General features: G+C 44.7%; 13 non-coding genes across 13 annotated transcripts; all 13 read right to left on the bottom strand.

The window, feature by feature from the left end:
- Positions 1 to 2,336: 2,336 nt before the first annotated feature.
- Positions 2,337 to 2,527, bottom strand: LOC141224038 (U2 spliceosomal RNA). Its single transcript, XR_012291556.1, has one exon. It is a non-coding gene; the product is annotated as a U2 spliceosomal RNA (small nuclear RNA).
- A 1,115-nt stretch (positions 2,528 to 3,642) lies between these two features.
- On the bottom strand, positions 3,643 to 3,833 carry LOC141224037 (U2 spliceosomal RNA). The gene has a single exon (XR_012291555.1). It is a non-coding gene; the product is annotated as a U2 spliceosomal RNA (small nuclear RNA).
- Positions 3,834 to 4,948: 1,115 nt separating this feature from the next.
- Positions 4,949 to 5,139, bottom strand: LOC141224035 (U2 spliceosomal RNA). Its single transcript, XR_012291553.1, has one exon. It is a non-coding gene; the product is annotated as a U2 spliceosomal RNA (small nuclear RNA).
- A 1,115-nt stretch (positions 5,140 to 6,254) lies between these two features.
- LOC141224034 (U2 spliceosomal RNA) lies at positions 6,255 to 6,445 on the bottom strand. Its single transcript, XR_012291552.1, has one exon. It is a non-coding gene; the product is annotated as a U2 spliceosomal RNA (small nuclear RNA).
- A 1,115-nt stretch (positions 6,446 to 7,560) lies between these two features.
- LOC141224033 (U2 spliceosomal RNA) lies at positions 7,561 to 7,751 on the bottom strand. Its single transcript, XR_012291551.1, has one exon. It is a non-coding gene; the product is annotated as a U2 spliceosomal RNA (small nuclear RNA).
- Positions 7,752 to 8,866: 1,115 nt separating this feature from the next.
- Positions 8,867 to 9,057, bottom strand: LOC141224032 (U2 spliceosomal RNA). The gene has a single exon (XR_012291550.1). It is a non-coding gene; the product is annotated as a U2 spliceosomal RNA (small nuclear RNA).
- Positions 9,058 to 10,172: 1,115 nt separating this feature from the next.
- LOC141224101 (U2 spliceosomal RNA) lies at positions 10,173 to 10,363 on the bottom strand. The gene has a single exon (XR_012291617.1). It is a non-coding gene; the product is annotated as a U2 spliceosomal RNA (small nuclear RNA).
- A 1,115-nt stretch (positions 10,364 to 11,478) lies between these two features.
- Positions 11,479 to 11,669, bottom strand: LOC141224031 (U2 spliceosomal RNA). Its single transcript, XR_012291549.1, has one exon. It is a non-coding gene; the product is annotated as a U2 spliceosomal RNA (small nuclear RNA).
- A 1,115-nt stretch (positions 11,670 to 12,784) lies between these two features.
- On the bottom strand, positions 12,785 to 12,975 carry LOC141224030 (U2 spliceosomal RNA). Its single transcript, XR_012291548.1, has one exon. It is a non-coding gene; the product is annotated as a U2 spliceosomal RNA (small nuclear RNA).
- Positions 12,976 to 14,090: 1,115 nt separating this feature from the next.
- On the bottom strand, positions 14,091 to 14,281 carry LOC141224029 (U2 spliceosomal RNA). The gene has a single exon (XR_012291547.1). It is a non-coding gene; the product is annotated as a U2 spliceosomal RNA (small nuclear RNA).
- Positions 14,282 to 15,393: 1,112 nt separating this feature from the next.
- LOC141224028 (U2 spliceosomal RNA) lies at positions 15,394 to 15,584 on the bottom strand. The gene has a single exon (XR_012291546.1). It is a non-coding gene; the product is annotated as a U2 spliceosomal RNA (small nuclear RNA).
- A 1,115-nt stretch (positions 15,585 to 16,699) lies between these two features.
- Positions 16,700 to 16,890, bottom strand: LOC141224027 (U2 spliceosomal RNA). The gene has a single exon (XR_012291545.1). It is a non-coding gene; the product is annotated as a U2 spliceosomal RNA (small nuclear RNA).
- A 1,115-nt stretch (positions 16,891 to 18,005) lies between these two features.
- On the bottom strand, positions 18,006 to 18,196 carry LOC141224026 (U2 spliceosomal RNA). Its single transcript, XR_012291544.1, has one exon. It is a non-coding gene; the product is annotated as a U2 spliceosomal RNA (small nuclear RNA).
- Between the last annotated feature and the right edge of the window lie 40 nt (positions 18,197 to 18,236).

Genomic DNA, 18,236 nt, shown 5'->3' with positions numbered 1-18,236 from the left:
TATATATAAAGTTAAACATAACAATTCGTTTGCAGTTTCAACAGTTTCCAAACAAATCACAACTGACATTACTTCACCCGGTTTCCCAAACTAAATATCCCCTTTTTCTCTTTTACTTTCCTCCCAACAAAACCCCTTAACTTCTTTTCTTCCTCCTCATGCTCTAACCGCATCTGTTCCCAATCATACTCTTCCTCATCATCTCTGAAAGTCACCACCTTCTCCAACACTTTACCCTTTTCCTCTTTTACTTCTTTCTTTTCACCAGATACTTTCCTTGATCCACAATTTTCCTGTACCGTTACCTTTTTCTTCAATTTCACCTTTAAACTTTCAACTTCTTTTCCCTGCTTATTCTCCTCTATAATTATCGCATCAACTTCCTTCTTCATTTTATCACCAATATCTTCCTTTTGTCCTCCAAAGTTCTTTTCAAAAGTTCCTTTGCTGCTTTCCATGTAACAATACCCAGAACTCCCGTTTACCATAATCCTCCCATTATGCAAATTTTCTTCTCCTGTTGTCCACACCAAAAAACGTCTCTTTCCGTTCCAAATACCAACTTTGTTCCTGTATAATTTCTGAAACTTTACCATCTTACATTTAGATTCCACCTCTATTTCCACAAACGGATTGTCCATGTAAATTATCACACTCTTCGGTTTCCCCATGAATGATGCACTTACTCCAATTTTCCCAGAATCCTCTTCACTCCAGCCTTTGAAAAAATGAATGCACTTTTCCTCAGAAACTAGAGTCACATCACAAACTTTACCTTGCTTTATTTCTTGCATACAGTAGATATCCTTCTCCAAAACTTCATATTTCCTCAAAATTTCCAGAATCCATTTTTCTTCCAAAAAAGTTTCTTCCGTCTCCCGTTTCACAAAAAAACGTAAGCATCTCTTCTTTTTCCAAAACTCCATCTCAACGATCCGTTTTCCTTCCGTTTTTTCCTTTTAATCCTCCAAATGTTGCCACCACAGCTATGTGTGGCGACAGTTGCCCCCCACAGCTATGTGTGGTGACAAGGTGATCGCCTCTCGTTGCCCAGGGACTAATCCGACTCCCTAATAGCAGCAGGGGGGTTTAGCTCCACCGATAAGTGTAGCGATCCCCCCAGGCCAAGGAGCCGGGTACCCCAAGCGCCTCCCAGCCAAGACCAAGGCAGAAACCGCTAGATCACTGCACTTGATCTTAGCCAAAAGGCCGAGAAGCGATAACCAGAATTGGTTTCAAACTACGGAGCCACCCAAGGATCCTGAAAAGTCCATTTGTGGAGATGAGCTCCTGGACTCCCGTTAAGAAGACATGTTGTCAACCTCTAGATCCCTTACATGCCTGCACTTTTCGGCTTGCTGCTGCTGCAATCCACGCGTTTTAGATCTGCATAACTCCACCTCTTTAAACACAGCACCTTCACCCCCTGCTGTTCCCACCCGCCTCAACACCGTTGGAAGGGAGGAGAACCAATTAAGGCGGGGGGTGGGGTGGAACGAGCAGCTGTCTACCCTTAGCAGGAGGGCTCCTGATTACATACCTCTCCTGCTGCTGCTGCTGCTGGCTGTCCAGCAGCAGACTGAAGGTGGCTGCTGCTGTGCACAGGTATATAAAGGCTCAGAGCCTATTATGACACGCGCAGCCAGTGTTCCATTGCCACATTCCATCTACTGCAGGCAGGATACCTGGCTGGCTGAATGTCGCTGAGAAGCTCACAGAGACCGCCATAAGCAACAGTTTAACAGAATGCCACAGACTAATCAACCAAACTTTTTGGGTTGGGTTCTCTTTTATAGTCTGCAGGCATTAAATGAAAGAAGTCAGTGTTCCAGCAGAAGGAGACAACGTTTCAGAAAAGGCATTGTAGCAAACCAAAAAAGAAATTTTAAGCGCAGCAGAGTAACCAGCGCACATACCTGTTAGCTCAGGTGAGTTTAAAAGGCTGCTGTTGATAACAAGGGCATTTGCTAAATAGATGGTGTGTGTGCAACAATATACTGAAAGGTCAATTATATTGTGCAGCTTATCTCACCACCTGTAGTTATTTAGGTGAAAGCTCCAAAATGCTTGCCTAATATGTCTGTTTATCCAAAAGGAAGTAAAAAGGGAGAGCTAGAAAGATAGCATTGCATCACATTACATGGCAATGCAATGCACAGTTGCTGAAGTTGAACCAAAATGAGCTTGTAATCTGGCTTCTGCAACTTTGAACATGAAAAATCCAATGAGGAGAAGAAAAGCAAAGCCAAAGAGTCCATCCCAAAATCCGACAAACAAGCAAAATGAACAAAAAACATTGAATTCAATTCTTTCTGATTTTAGAAACTGCATTAAAGAAGGGGTGCACCGGTCCTGGAGATACTGCAATACCAGGTCAATGCGTGGAGTGGACAGAGCAAGCTCTTTTTCCATCTCCCTGTTCTAAAAATCCATTTAATATATGGTCCCCAGATAGGGGACGTATCAGATATTAAACTGATAAGAACAGATACTACACTTGATCTTAGCCAAAAGGCCGAGAAGCGATAACCAGAATTGGTTTCAAACTACGGAGCCACCCAAGGATCCTGAAAAGTCCATTTGTGGAGATGAGCTCCTGGACTCCCGTTAAGAAGACATGTTGTCAACCTGTAGATCCCTTACATGCCTGCACTTTTTGGCTTGCTGCTGCTGCAATCCACGCGTTTTAGATCTGCATAACTCCACCTCTTTAAACACAGCACCTTCACCCCCTGCTGTTCCCACCCGCCTCAACACCGTTGGAAGGGAGGAGAACCAATTAAGGCGGGGGGTGGGGTGGAACGAGCAGCTGTCTACCCTTAGCAGGAGGGCTCCTGATTACATACCTCTCCTGCTGCTGCTGCTGCTGGCTGTCCAGCAGCAGACTGAAGGTGGCTGCTGCTGTGCACAGGTATATAAAGGCTCAGAGCCTATTATGACACGCGCAGCCAGCGTTCCATTGCCACATTCCATCTACTGCAGGCAGGATACCTGGCTGGCTGAATGTCGCTGAGAAGCTCACAGAGACCGCCATAAGCAACAGTTTAACAGAATGCCACAGACTAATCAACCAAACTTTTTGGGTTGGGTTCTCTTTTATAGTCTGCAGGCATTAAATGAAAGAAGTCAGTGTTCCAGCAGAAGGAGACAACGTTTCAGAAAAGGCATTGTAGCAAACCAAAAAAGAAATTTTAAGCGCAGCAGAGTAACCAGCGCACATACCTGTTAGCTCAGGTGAGTTTAAAAGGCTGCTGTTGATAACAAGGGCATTTGCTAAATAGATGGTGTGTGTGCAACAATATACTGAAAGGTCAATTATATTGTGCAGCTTATCTCACCACCTGTAGTTATTTAGGTGAAAGCTCCAAAATGCTTGCCTAATATATCTGTTTATCCAAAAGGAAGTAAAAAGGGAGAGCTAGAAAGATAGCATTGCATCACATTACATGGCAATGCAATGCACAGTTGCTGAAGTTGAACCAAAATGAGCTTGTAATCTGGCTTCTGCAACTTTGAACATGAAAAATCCAATGAGGAGAAGAAAAGCAAAGCCAAAGAGTCCATCCCAAAATCCGACAAACAAGCAAAATGAACAAAAAACATTGAATTCAATTCTTTCTGATTTTAGAAACTGCATTAAAGAAGGGGTGCACCGGTCCTGGAGATACTGCAATACCAGGTCAATGCGTGGAGTGGACAGAGCAAGCTCTTTTTCCATCTCCCTGTTCTAAAAATCCATTTAATATATGGTCCCCAGATAGGGGACGTATCAGATATTAAACTGATAAGAACAGATACTACACTTGATCTTAGCCAAAAGGCCGAGAAGCGATAACCAGAATTGGTTTCAAACTACGGAGCCACCCAAGGATCCTGAAAAGTCCATTTGTGGAGATGAGCTCCTGGACTCCCGTTAAGAAGACATGTTGTCAACCTCTAGATCCCTTACATGCCTGCACTTTTCGGCTTGCTGCTGCTGCAATCCACGCGTTTTAGATCTGCATAACTCCACCTCTTTAAACACAGCACCTTCACCCCCTGCTGTTCCCACCCGCCTCAACACCGTTGGAAGGGAGGAGAACCAATTAAGGCGGGGGGTGGGGTGGAACGAGCAGCTGTCTACCCTTAGCAGGAGGGCTCCTGATTACATACCTCTCCTGCTGCTGCTGCTGCTGGCTGTCCAGCAGCAGACTGAAGGTGGCTGCTGCTGTGCACAGGTATATAAAGGCTCAGAGCCTATTATGACACGCGCAGCCAGCGTTTCATTGCCACATTCCATCTACTGCAGGCAGGATACCTGGCTGGCTGAATGTCGCTGAGAAGCTCACAGAGACCGCCATAAGCAACAGTTTAACAGAATGCCACAGACTAATCAACCAAACTTTTTGGGTTGGGTTCTCTTTTATAGTCTGCAGGCATTAAATGAAAGAAGTCAGTGTTCCAGCAGAAGGAGACAACGTTTCAGAAAAGGCATTGTAGCAAACCAAAAAAGAAATTTTAAGCGCAGCAGAGTAACCAGCGCACATACCTGTTAGCTCAGGTGAGTTTAAAAGGCTGCTGTTGATAACAAGGGCATTTGCTAAATAGATGGTGTGTGTGCAACAATATACTGAAAGGTCAATTATATTGTGCAGCTTATCTCACCACCTGTAGTTATTTAGGTGAAAGCTCCAAAATGCTTGCCTAATATGTCTGTTTATCCAAAAGGAAGTAAAAAGGGAGAGCTAGAAAGATAGCATTGCATCACATTACATGGCAATGCAATGCACAGTTGCTGAAGTTGAACCAAAATGAGCTTGTAATCTGGCTTCTGCAACTTTGAACATGAAAAATCCAATGAGGAGAAGAAAAGCAAAGCCAAAGAGTCCATCCCAAAATCCGACAAACAAGCAAAATGAACAAAAAACATTGAATTCAATTCTTTCTGATTTTAGAAACTGCATTAAAGAAGGGGTGCACCGGTCCTGGAGATACTGCAATACCAGGTCAATGCGTGGAGTGGACAGAGCAAGCTCTTTTTCCATCTCCCTGTTCTAAAAATCCATTTAATATATGGTCCCCAGATAGGGGACGTATCAGATATTAAACTGATAAGAACAGATACTACACTTGATCTTAGCCAAAAGGCCGAGAAGCGATAACCAGAATTGGTTTCAAACTACGGAGCCACCCAAGGATCCTGAAAAGTCCATTTGTGGAGATGAGCTCCTGGACTCCCGTTAAGAAGACATGTTGTCAACCTCTAGATCCCTTACATGCCTGCACTTTTCGGCTTGCTGCTGCTGCAATCCACGCGTTTTAGATCTGCATAACTCCACCTCTTTAAACACAGCACCTTCACCCCCTGCTGTTCCCACCCGCCTCAACACCGTTGGAAGGGAGGAGAACCAATTAAGGCGGGGGGTGGGGTGGAACGAGCAGCTGTCTACCCTTAGCAGGAGGGCTCCTGATTACATACCTCTCCTGCTGCTGCTGCTGCTGGCTGTCCAGCAGCAGACTGAAGGTGGCTGCTGCTGTGCACAGGTATATAAAGGCTCAGAGCCTATTATGACACGCGCAGCCAGCGTTCCATTGCCACATTCCATCTACTGCAGGCAGGATACCTGGCTGGCTGAATGTCGCTGAGAAGCTCACAGAGACCGCCATAAGCAACAGTTTAACAGAATGCCACAGACTAATCAACCAAACTTTTTGGGTTGGGTTCTCTTTTATAGTCTGCAGGCATTAAATGAAAGAAGTCAGTGTTCCAGCAGAAGGAGACAACGTTTCAGAAAAGGCATTGTAGCAAACCAAAAAAGAAATTTTAAGCGCAGCAGAGTAACCAGCGCACATACCTGTTAGCTCAGGTGAGTTTAAAAGGCTGCTGTTGATAACAAGGGCATTTGCTAAATAGATGGTGTGTGTGCAACAATATACTGAAAGGTCAATTATATTGTGCAGCTTATCTCACCACCTGTAGTTATTTAGGTGAAAGCTCCAAAATGCTTGCCTAATATGTCTGTTTATCCAAAAGGAAGTAAAAAGGGAGAGCTAGAAAGATAGCATTGCATCACATTACATGGCAATGCAATGCACAGTTGCTGAAGTTGAACCAAAATGAGCTTGTAATCTGGCTTCTGCAACTTTGAACATGAAAAATCCAATGAGGAGAAGAAAAGCAAAGCCAAAGAGTCCATCCCAAAATCCGACAAACAAGCAAAATGAACAAAAAACATTGAATTCAATTCTTTCTGATTTTAGAAACTGCTTTAAAGAAGGGGTGCACCGGTCCTGGAGATACTGCAATACCAGGTCAATGCGTGGAGTGGACAGAGCAAGCTCTTTTTCCATCTCCCTGTTCTAAAAATCCATTTAATATATGGTCCCCAGATAGGGGACGTATCAGATATTAAACTGATAAGAACAGATACTACACTTGATCTTAGCCAAAAGGCCGAGAAGCGATAACCAGAATTGGTTTCAAACTACGGAGCCACCCAAGGATCCTGAAAAGTCCATTTGTGGAGATGAGCTCCTGGACTCCCGTTAAGAAGACATGTTGTCAACCTCTAGATCCCTTACATGCCTGCACTTTTCGGCTTGCTGCTGCTGCAATCCACGCGTTTTAGATCTGCATAACTCCACCTCTTTAAACACAGCACCTTCACCCCCTGCTGTTCCCACCCGCCTCAACACCGTTGGAAGGGAGGAGAACCAATTAAGGCGGGGGGTGGGGTGGAACGAGCAGCTGTCTACCCTTAGCAGGAGGGCTCCTGATTACATACCTCTCCTGCTGCTGCTGCTGCTGGCTGTCCAGCAGCAGACTGAAGGTGGCTGCTGCTGTGCACAGGTATATAAAGGCTCAGAGCCTATTATGACACGCGCAGCCAGCGTTCCATTGCCACATTCCATCTACTGCAGGCAGGATACCTGGCTGGCTGAATGTCGCTGAGAAGCTCACAGAGACCGCCATAAGCAACAGTTTAACAGAATGCCACAGACTAATCAACCAAACTTTTTGGGTTGGGTTCTCTTTTATAGTCTGCAGGCATTAAATGAAAGAAGTCAGTGTTCCAGCAGAAGGAGACAACGTTTCAGAAAAGGCATTGTAGCAAACCAAAAAAGAAATTTTAAGCGCAGCAGAGTAACCAGCGCACATACCTGTTAGCTCAGGTGAGTTTAAAAGGCTGCTGTTGATAACAAGGGCATTTGCTAAATAGATGGTGTGTGTGCAACAATATACTGAAAGGTCAATTATATTGTGCAGCTTATCTCACCACCTGTAGTTATTTAGGTGAAAGCTCCAAAATGCTTGCCTAATATGTCTGTTTATCCAAAAGGAAGTAAAAAGGGAGAGCTAGAAAGATAGCATTGCATCACATTACATGGCAATGCAATGCACAGTTGCTGAAGTTGAACCAAAATGAGCTTGTAATCTGGCTTCTGCAACTTTGAACATGAAAAATCCAATGAGGAGAAGAAAAGCAAAGCCAAAGAGTCCATCCCAAAATCCGACAAACAAGCAAAATGAACAAAAAACATTGAATTCAATTCTTTCTGATTTTAGAAACTGCATTAAAGAAGGGGTGCACCGGTCCTGGAGATACTGCAATACCAGGTCAATGCGTGGAGTGGACAGAGCAAGCTCTTTTTCCATCTCCCTGTTCTAAAAATCCATTTAATATATGGTCCCCAGATAGGGGACGTATCAGATATTAAACTGATAAGAACAGATACTACACTTGATCTTAGCCAAAAGGCCGAGAAGCGATAACCAGAATTGGTTTCAAACTACGGAGCCACCCAAGGATCCTGAAAAGTCCATTTGTGGAGATGAGCTCCTGGACTCCCGTTAAGAAGACATGTTGTCAACCTCTAGATCCCTTACATGCCTGCACTTTTCGGCTTGCTGCTGCTGCAATCCACGCGTTTTAGATCTGCATAACTCCACCTCTTTAAACACAGCACCTTCACCCCCTGCTGTTCCCACCCGCCTCAACACCGTTGGAAGGGAGGAGAACCAATTAAGGCGGGGGGTGGGGTGGAACGAGCAGCTGTCTACCCTTAGCAGGAGGGCTCCTGATTACATACCTCTCCTGCTGCTGCTGCTGCTGGCTGTCCAGCAGCAGACTGAAGGTGGCTGCTGCTGTGCACAGGTATATAAAGGCTCAGAGCCTATTATGACACGCGCAGCCAGCGTTCCATTGCCACATTCCATCTACTGCAGGCAGGATACCTGGCTGGCTGAATGTCGCTGAGAAGCTCACAGAGACCGCCATAAGCAACAGTTTAACAGAATGCCACAGACTAATCAACCAAACTTTTTGGGTTGGGTTCTCTTTTATAGTCTGCAGGCATTAAATGAAAGAAGTCAGTGTTCCAGCAGAAGGAGACAACGTTTCAGAAAAGGCATTGTAGCAAACCAAAAAAGAAATTTTAAGCGCAGCAGAGTAACCAGCGCACATACCTGTTAGCTCAGGTGAGTTTAAAAGGCTGCTGTTGATAACAAGGGCATTTGCTAAATAGATGGTGTGTGTGCAACAATATACTGAAAGGTCAATTATATTGTGCAGCTTATCTCACCACCTGTAGTTATTTAGGTGAAAGCTCCAAAATGCTTGCCTAATATGTCTGTTTATCCAAAAGGAAGTAAAAAGGGAGAGCTAGAAAGATAGCATTGCATCACATTACATGGCAATGCAATGCACAGTTGCTGAAGTTGAACCAAAATGAGCTTGTAATCTGGCTTCTGCAACTTTGAACATGAAAAATCCAATGAGGAGAAGAAAAGCAAAGCCAAAGAGTCCATCCCAAAATCCGACAAACAAGCAAAATGAACAAAAAACATTGAATTCAATTCTTTCTGATTTTAGAAACTGCATTAAAGAAGGGGTGCACCGGTCCTGGAGATACTGCAATACCAGGTCAATGCGTGGAGTGGACAGAGCAAGCTCTTTTTCCATCTCCCTGTTCTAAAAATCCATTTAATATATGGTCCCCAGATAGGGGACGTATCAGATATTAAACTGATAAGAACAGATACTACACTTGATCTTAGCCAAAAGGCCGAGAAGCGATAACCAGAATTGGTTTCAAACTACGGAGCCACCCAAGGATCCTGAAAAGTCCATTTGTGGAGATGAGCTCCTGGACTCCCGTTAAGAAGACATGTTGTCAACCTCTAGATCCCTTACATGCCTGCACTTTTCGGCTTGCTGCTGCTGCAATCCACGCGTTTTAGATCTGCATAACTCCACCTCTTTAAACACAGCACCTTCACCCCCTGCTGTTCCCACCCGCCTCAACACCGTTGGAAGGGAGGAGAACCAATTAAGGCGGGGGGTGGGGTGGAACGAGCAGCTGTCTACCCTTAGCAGGAGGGCTCCTGATTACATACCTCTCCTGCTGCTGCTGCTGCTGGCTGTCCAGCAGCAGACTGAAGGTGGCTGCTGCTGTGCACAGGTATATAAAGGCTCAGAGCCTATTATGACACGCGCAGCCAGCGTTCCATTGCCACATTCCATCTACTGCAGGCAGGATACCTGGCTGGCTGAATGTCGCTGAGAAGCTCACAGAGACCGCCATAAGCAACAGTTTAACAGAATGCCACAGACTAATCAACCAAACTTTTTGGGTTGGGTTCTCTTTTATAGTCTGCAGGCATTAAATGAAAGAAGTCAGTGTTCCAGCAGAAGGAGACAACGTTTCAGAAAAGGCATTGTAGCAAACCAAAAAAGAAATTTTAAGCGCAGCAGAGTAACCAGCGCACATACCTGTTAGCTCAGGTGAGTTTAAAAGGCTGCTGTTGATAACAAGGGCATTTGCTAAATAGATGGTGTGTGTGCAACAATATACTGAAAGGTCAATTATATTGTGCAGCTTATCTCACCACCTGTAGTTATTTAGGTGAAAGCTCCAAAATGCTTGCCTAATATGTCTGTTTATCCAAAAGGAAGTAAAAAGGGAGAGCTAGAAAGATAGCATTGCATCACATTACATGGCAATGCAATGCACAGTTGCTGAAGTTGAACCAAAATGAGCTTGTAATCTGGCTTCTGCAACTTTGAACATGAAAAATCCAATGAGGAGAAGAAAAGCAAAGCCAAAGAGTCCATCCCAAAATCCGACAAACAAGCAAAATGAACAAAAAACATTGAATTCAATTCTTTCTGATTTTAGAAACTGCATTAAAGAAGGGGTGCACCGGTCCTGGAGACACTGCAATACCAGGTCAATGCGTGGAGTGGACAGAGCAAGCTCTTTTTCCATCTCCCTGTTCTAAAAATCCATTTAATATATGGTCCCCAGATAGGGGACGTATCAGATATTAAACTGATAAGAACAGATACTACACTTGATCTTAGCCAAAAGGCCGAGAAGCGATAACCAGAATTGGTTTCAAACTACGGAGCCACCCAAGGATCCTGAAAAGTCCATTTGTGGAGATGAGCTCCTGGACTCCCGTTAAGAAGACATGTTGTCAACCTCTAGATCCCTTACATGCCTGCACTTTTCGGCTTGCTGCTGCTGCAATCCACGCGTTTTAGATCTGCATAACTCCACCTCTTTAAACACAGCACCTTCACCCCCTGCTGTTCCCACCCGCCTCAACACCGTTGGAAGGGAGGAGAACCAATTAAGGCGGGGGGTGGGGTGGAACGAGCAGCTGTCTACCCTTAGCAGGAGGGCTCCTGATTACATACCTCTCCTGCTGCTGCTGCTGCTGGCTGTCCAGCAGCAGACTGAAGGTGGCTGCTGCTGTGCACAGGTATATAAAGGCTCAGAGCCTATTATGACACGCGCAGCCAGCGTTCCATTGCCACATTCCATCTACTGCAGGCAGGATACCTGGCTGGCTGAATGTCGCTGAGAAGCTCACAGAGACCGCCATAAGCAACAGTTTAACAGAATGCCACAGACTAATCAACCAAACTTTTTGGGTTGGGTTCTCTTTTATAGTCTGCAGGCATTAAATGAAAGAAGTCAGTGTTCCAGCAGAAGGAGACAACGTTTCAGAAAAGGCATTGTAGCAAACCAAAAAAGAAATTTTAAGCGCAGCAGAGTAACCAGCGCACATACCTGTTAGCTCAGGTGAGTTTAAAAGGCTGCTGTTGATAACAAGGGCATTTGCTAAATAGATGGTGTGTGTGCAACAATATACTGAAAGGTCAATTATATTGTGCAGCTTATCTCACCACCTGTAGTTATTTAGGTGAAAGCTCCAAAATGCTTGCCTAATATGTCTGTTTATCCAAAAGGAAGTAAAAAGGGAGAGCTAGAAAGATAGCATTGCATCACATTACATGGCAATGCAATGCACAGTTGCTGAAGTTGAACCAAAATGAGCTTGTAATCTGGCTTCTGCAACTTTGAACATGAAAAATCCAATGAGGAGAAGAAAAGCAAAGCCAAAGAGTCCATCCCAAAATCCGACAAACAAGCAAAATGAACAAAAAACATTGAATTCAATTCTTTCTGATTTTAGAAACTGCATTAAAGAAGGGGTGCACCGGTCCTGGAGATACTGCAATACCAGGTCAATGCGTGGAGTGGACAGAGCAAGCTCTTTTTCCATCTCCCTGTTCTAAAAATCCATTTAATATATGGTCCCCAGATAGGGGACGTATCAGATATTAAACTGATAAGAACAGATACTACACTTGATCTTAGCCAAAAGGCCGAGAAGCGATAACCAGAATTGGTTTCAAACTACGGAGCCACCCAAGGATCCTGAAAAGTCCATTTGTGGAGATGAGCTCCTGGACTCCCGTTAAGAAGACATGTTGTCAACCTCTAGATCCCTTACATGCCTGCACTTTTCGGCTTGCTGCTGCTGCAATCCACGCGTTTTAGATCTGCATAACTCCACCTCTTTAAACACAGCACCTTCACCCCCTGCTGTTCCCACCCGCCTCAACACCGTTGGAAGGGAGGAGAACCAATTAAGGCGGGGGGTGGGGTGGAACGAGCAGCTGTCTACCCTTAGCAGGAGGGCTCCTGATTACATACCTCTCCTGCTGCTGCTGCTGCTGGCTGTCCAGCAGCAGACTGAAGGTGGCTGCTGCTGTGCACAGGTATATAAAGGCTCAGAGCCTATTATGACACGCGCAGCCAGCGTTCCATTGCCACATTCCATCTACTGCAGGCAGGATACCTGGCTGGCTGAATGTCGCTGAGAAGCTCACAGAGACCGCCATAAGCAACAGTTTAACAGAATGCCACAGACTAATCAACCAAACTTTTTGGGTTGGGTTCTCTTTTATAGTCTGCAGGCATTAAATGAAAGAAGTCAGTGTTCCAGCAGAAGGAGACAACGTTTCAGAAAAGGCATTGTAGCAAACCAAAAAAGAAATTTTAAGCGCAGCAGAGTAACCAGCGCACATACCTGTTAGCTCAGGTGAGTTTAAAAGGCTGCTGTTGATAACAAGGGCATTTGCTAAATAGATGGTGTGTGTGCAACAATATACTGAAAGGTCAATTATATTGTGCAGCTTATCTCACCACCTGTAGTTATTTAGGTGAAAGCTCCAAAATGCTTGCCTAATATGTCTGTTTATCCAAAAGGAAGTAAAAAGGGAGAGCTAGAAAGATAGCATTGCATCACATTACATGGCAATGCAATGCACAGTTGCTGAAGTTGAACCAAAATGAGCTTGTAATCTGGCTTCTGCAACTTTGAACATGAAAAATCCAATGAGGAGAAGAAAAGCAAAGCCAAAGAGTCCATCCCAAAATCCGACAAACAAGCAAAATGAACAAAAAACATTGAATTCAATTCTTTCTGATTTTAGAAACTGCATTAAAGAAGGGGTGCACCGGTCCTGGAGATACTGCAATACCAGGTCAATGCGTGGAGTGGACAGAGCAAGCTCTTTTTCCATCTCCCTGTTCTAAAAATCCATTTAATATATGGTCCCCAGATAGGGGACGTATCAGATATTAAACTGATAAGAACAGATACTACACTTGATCTTAGCCAAAAGGCCGAGAAGCGATAACCAGAATTGGTTTCAAACTACGGAGCCACCCAAGGATCCTGAAAAGTCCATTTGTGGAGATGAGCTCCTGGACTCCCGTTAAGAAGACATGTTGTCAACCTCTAGATCCCTTACATGCCTGCACTTTTCGGCTTGCTGCTGCTGCAATCCACGCGTTTTAGATCTGCATAACTCCACCTCTTTAAACACAGCACCTTCACCCCCTGCTGTTCCCACCCGCCTCAACACCGTTGGAAGGGAGGAGAACCAATTAAGGCGGGGGGTGGGGTGGAACGAGCAGCTGTCTACCCTTAGCAGGAGGGCTCCTGATTACATACCTCTCCTGCTGCTGCTGCTGCTGGCTGTCCAGCAGCAGACTGAAGGTGGCTGCTGCTGTGCACAGGTATATAAAGGCTCAGAGCCTATTATGACACGCGCAGCCAGCGTTCCATTGCCACATTCCATCTACTGCAGGCAGGATACCTGGCTGGCTGAATGTCGCTGAGAAGCTCACAGAGACCGCCATAAGCAACAGTTTAACAGAATGCCACAGACTAATCAACCAAACTTTTTGGGTTGGGTTCTCTTTTATAGTCTGCAGGCATTAAATGAAAGAAGTCAGTGTTCCAGCAGAAGGAGACAACGTTTCAGAAAAGGCATTGTAGCAAACCAAAAAAGAAATTTTAAGCGCAGCAGAGTAACCAGCGCACATACCTGTTAGCTCAGGTGAGTTTAAAAGGCTGCTGTTGATAACAAGGGCATTTGCTAAATAGATGGTGTGTGTGCAACAATATACTGAAAGGTCAATTATATTGTGCAGCTTATCTCACCACCTGTAGTTATTTAGGTGAAAGCTCCAAAATGCTTGCCTAATATGTCTGTTTATCCAAAAGGAAGTAAAAAGGGAGAGCTAGAAAGATAGCATTGCATCACATTACATGGCAATGCAATGCACAGTTGCTGAAGTTGAACCAAAATGAGCTTGTAATCTGGCTTCTGCAACTTTGAACATGAAAAATCCAATGAGGAGAAGAAAAGCAAAGCCAAAGAGTCCATCCCAAAATCCGACAAACAAGCAAAATGAACAAAAAACATTGAATTCAATTCTTTCTGATTTTAGAAACTGCATTAAAGAAGGGGTGCACCGGTCCTGGAGATACTGCAATACCAGGTCAATGCGTGGAGTGGACAGAGCAAGCTCTTTTTCCATCTCCCTGTTCTAAAAATCCATTTAATATATGGTCCCCAGATAGGGGACGTATCAGATATTAAACTGATAAGAACAGATACTACACTTGATCTTAGCCAAAAGGCCGAGAAGCGATAACCAGAATTGGTTTCAAACTACGGAGCCACCCAAGGATCCTGAAAAGTCCATTTGTGGAGATGAGCTCCTGGACTCCCGTTAAGAAGACATGTTGTCAACCTCTAGATCCCTTACATGCCTGCACTTTTCGGCTTGCTGCTGCTGCAATCCACGCGTTTTAGATCTGCATAACTCCACCTCTTTAAACACAGCACCTTCACCCCCTTCTGTTCCCACCCGCCTCAACACCGTTGGAAGGGAGGAGAACCAATTAAGGCGGGGGGTGGGGTGGAACGAGCAGCTGTCTACCCTTAGCAGGAGGGCTCCTGATTACATACCTCTCCTGCTGCTGCTGCTGGCTGTCCAGCAGCAGACTGAAGGTGGCTGCTGCTGTGCACAGGTATATAAAGGCTCAGAGCCTATTATGACACGCGCAGCCAGCGTTCCATTGCCACATTCCATCTACTGCAGGCAGGATACCTGGCTGGCTGAATGTCGCTGAGAAGCTCACAGAGACCGCCATAAGCAACAGTTTAACAGAATGCCACAGACTAATCAACCAAACTTTTTGGGTTGGGTTCTCTTTTATAGTCTGCAGGCATTAAATGAAAGAAGTCAGTGTTCCAGCAGAAGGAGACAACGTTTCAGAAAAGGCATTGTAGCAAACCAAAAAAGAAATTTTAAGCGCAGCAGAGTAACCAGCGCACATACCTGTTAGCTCAGGTGAGTTTAAAAGGCTGCTGTTGATAACAAGGGCATTTGCTAAATAGATGGTGTGTGTGCAACAATATACTGAAAGGTCAATTATATTGTGCAGCTTATCTCACCACCTGTAGTTATTTAGGTGAAAGCTCCAAAATGCTTGCCTAATATGTCTGTTTATCCAAAAGGAAGTAAAAAGGGAGAGCTAGAAAGATAGCATTGCATCACATTACATGGCAATGCAATGCACAGTTGCTGAAGTTGAACCAAAATGAGCTTGTAATCTGGCTTCTGCAACTTTGAACATGAAAAATCCAATGAGGAGAAGAAAAGCAAAGCCAAAGAGTCCATCCCAAAATCCGACAAACAAGCAAAATGAACAAAAAACATTGAATTCAATTCTTTCTGATTTTAGAAACTGCATTAAAGAAGGGGTGCACCGGTCCTGGAGATACTGCAATACCAGGTCAATGCGTGGAGTGGACAGAGCAAGCTCTTTTTCCATCTCCCTGTTCTAAAAATCCATTTAATATATGGTCCCCAGATAGGGGACGTATCAGATATTAAACTGATAAGAACAGATACTACACTTGATCTTAGCCAAAAGGCCGAGAAGCGATAACCAGAATTGGTTTCAAACTACGGAGCCACCCAAGGATCCTGAAAAGTCCATTTGTGGAGATGAGCTCCTGGACTCCCGTTAAGAAGACATGTTGTCAACCTCTAGATCCCTTACATGCCTGCACTTTTCGGCTTGCTGCTGCTGCAATCCACGCGTTTTAGATCTGCATAACTCCACCTCTTTAAACACAGCACCTTCACCCCCTGCTGTTCCCACCCGCCTCAACACCGTTGGAAGGGAGGAGAACCAATTAAGGCGGGGGGTGGGGTGGAACGAGCAGCTGTCTACCCTTAGCAGGAGGGCTCCTGATTACATACCTCTCCTGCTGCTGCTGCTGCTGGCTGTCCAGCAGCAGACTGAAGGTGGCTGCTGCTGTGCACAGGTATATAAAGGCTCAGAGCCTATTATGACACGCGCAGCCAGCGTTCCATTGCCACATTCCATCTACTGCAGGCAGGATACCTGGCTGGCTGAATGTCGCTGAGAAGCTCACAGAGACCGCCATAAGCAACAGTTTAACAGAATGCCACAGACTAATCAACCAAACTTTTTGGGTTGGGTTCTCTTTTATAGTCTGCAGGCATTAAATGAAAGAAGTCAGTGTTCCAGCAGAAGGAGACAACGTTTCAGAAAAGGCATTGTAGCAAACCAAAAAAGAAATTTTAAGCGCAGCAGAGTAACCAGCGCACATACCTGTTAGCTCAGGTGAGTTTAAAAGGCTGCTGTTGATAACAAGGGCATTTGCTAAATAGATGGTGTGTGTGCAACAATATACTGAAAGGTCAATTATATTGTGCAGCTTATCTCACCACCTGTAGTTATTTAGGTGAAAGCTCCAAAATGCTTGCCTAATATGTCTGTTTATCCAAAAGGAAGTAAAAAGGGAGAGCTAGAAAGATAGCATTGCATCACATTACATGGCAATGCAATGCACAGTTGCTGAAGTTGAACCAAAATGAGCTTGTAATCTGGCTTCTGCAACTTTGAACATGAAAAATCCAATGAGGAGAAGAAAAGCAAAGCCAAAGAGTCCATCCCAAAATCCGACAAACAAGCAAAATGAACAAAAAACATTGAATTCAATTCTTTCTGATTTTAGAAACTGCATTAAAGAAGGGGTGCACCGGTCCTGGAGATACTGCAATACCAGGTCAATGCGTGGAGTGGACAGAGCAAGCTCTTTTTCCATCTCCCTGTTCTAAAAATCCATTTAATATATGGTCCCCAGATAGGGGACGTATCAGATATTAAACTGATAAGAACAGATACTACACTTGATCTTAGCCAAAAGGCCGAGAAGCGATAACCAGAATTGGTTTCAAACTACGGAGCCACCCAAGGATCCTGAAAAGTCCATTTGTGGAGATGAGCTCCTGGACTCCCGTTAAGAAGACATGTTGTCAACCTCTAGATCCCTTACATGCCTGCACTTTTCGGCTTGCTGCTGCTGCAATCCACGCGTTTTAGATCTGCATAACTCCACCTCTTTAAACACAGCACCTTCACCCCCTGCTGTTCCCACCCGCCTCAACACCGTTGGAAGGGAGGAGAACCAATTAAGGCGGGGGGTGGGGTGGAACGAGCAGCTGTCTACTCTTAGCAGGAGGGCTCCTGATTACATACCTCTCCTGCTGCTGCTGCTGCTGGCTGTCCAGCAGCAGACTGAAGGTGGCTGCTGCTGTGCACAGGTATATAAAGGCTCAGAGCCTATTATGACACGCGCAGCCAGCGTTCCATTGCCACATTCCATCTACTGCAGGCAGGATACCTGGCTGGCTGAATGTCGCTGAGAAGCTCACAGAGACCGCCATAAGCAACAGTTTAACAGAATGCCACAGACTAATCAACCAAACTTTTTGGGTTGGGTTCTCTTTTATAGTCTGCAGGCATTAAATGAAAGAAGTCAGTGTTCCAGCAGAAGGAGACAACGTTTCAGAAAAGGCATTGTAGCAAACCAAAAAAGAAATTTTAAGCGCAGCAGAGTAACCAGCGCACATACCTGTTAGCTCAGGTGAGTTTAAAAGGCTGCTGTTGATAACAAGGGCATTTGCTAAATAGATGGTGTGTGTGCAACAATATACTGAAAGGTCAATTATATTGTGCAGCTTATCTCACCACCTGTAGTTATTTAGGTGAAAGCTCCAAAATGCTTGCCTAACATGTCTGTTTATCCAAAAGGAAGTAAAAAGGGAGAGCTAGAAAGATAGCATTGCAGCACATTACATGGCAATGCAATGCACAGTTGCTGAAGTTGAACCAAAATGAGCTTGTAATCTGGCTTCTGCAACTTTGAACATGAAAAATCCAATGAGGAGAAGAAAAGCAAAGCCAAAGAGTCCATCCCAAAATCCGACAAACAAGCAAAATGAACAAAAAACATTGAATTCAATTCTTTCTGATTTTAGAAACTGCATTAAAGAAGGGGTGCACCGGTCCTGGAGATACTGCAATACCAGGTCAATGCGTGGAGTGGACAGAGCAAGCTCTTTTTCCATCTCCCTGTTCTAAAAATCCATTTAATATATGGTCCCCAGATAGGGGACGTATCAGATATTAAACTGATAAGAACAGATACTACACTTGATCTTAGCCAAAAGGCCGAGAAGCGATAACCAGAATTGGTTTCAAACTACGGAGCCACCCAAGGATC

Source organism: Phyllobates terribilis, unplaced genomic scaffold (genome assembly GCF_046119375.1).
Source record: "Phyllobates terribilis strain yellow unplaced genomic scaffold, ASM4611937v1 Scaffold_381__1_contigs__length_1843176, whole genome shotgun sequence".
Lineage (NCBI taxonomy): Eukaryota > Metazoa > Chordata > Amphibia > Anura > Dendrobatidae > Phyllobates > Phyllobates terribilis.
Note: the sequence above shows the minus strand (reverse complement) of the source record. Positions and strands in the feature narration are given on the sequence as shown.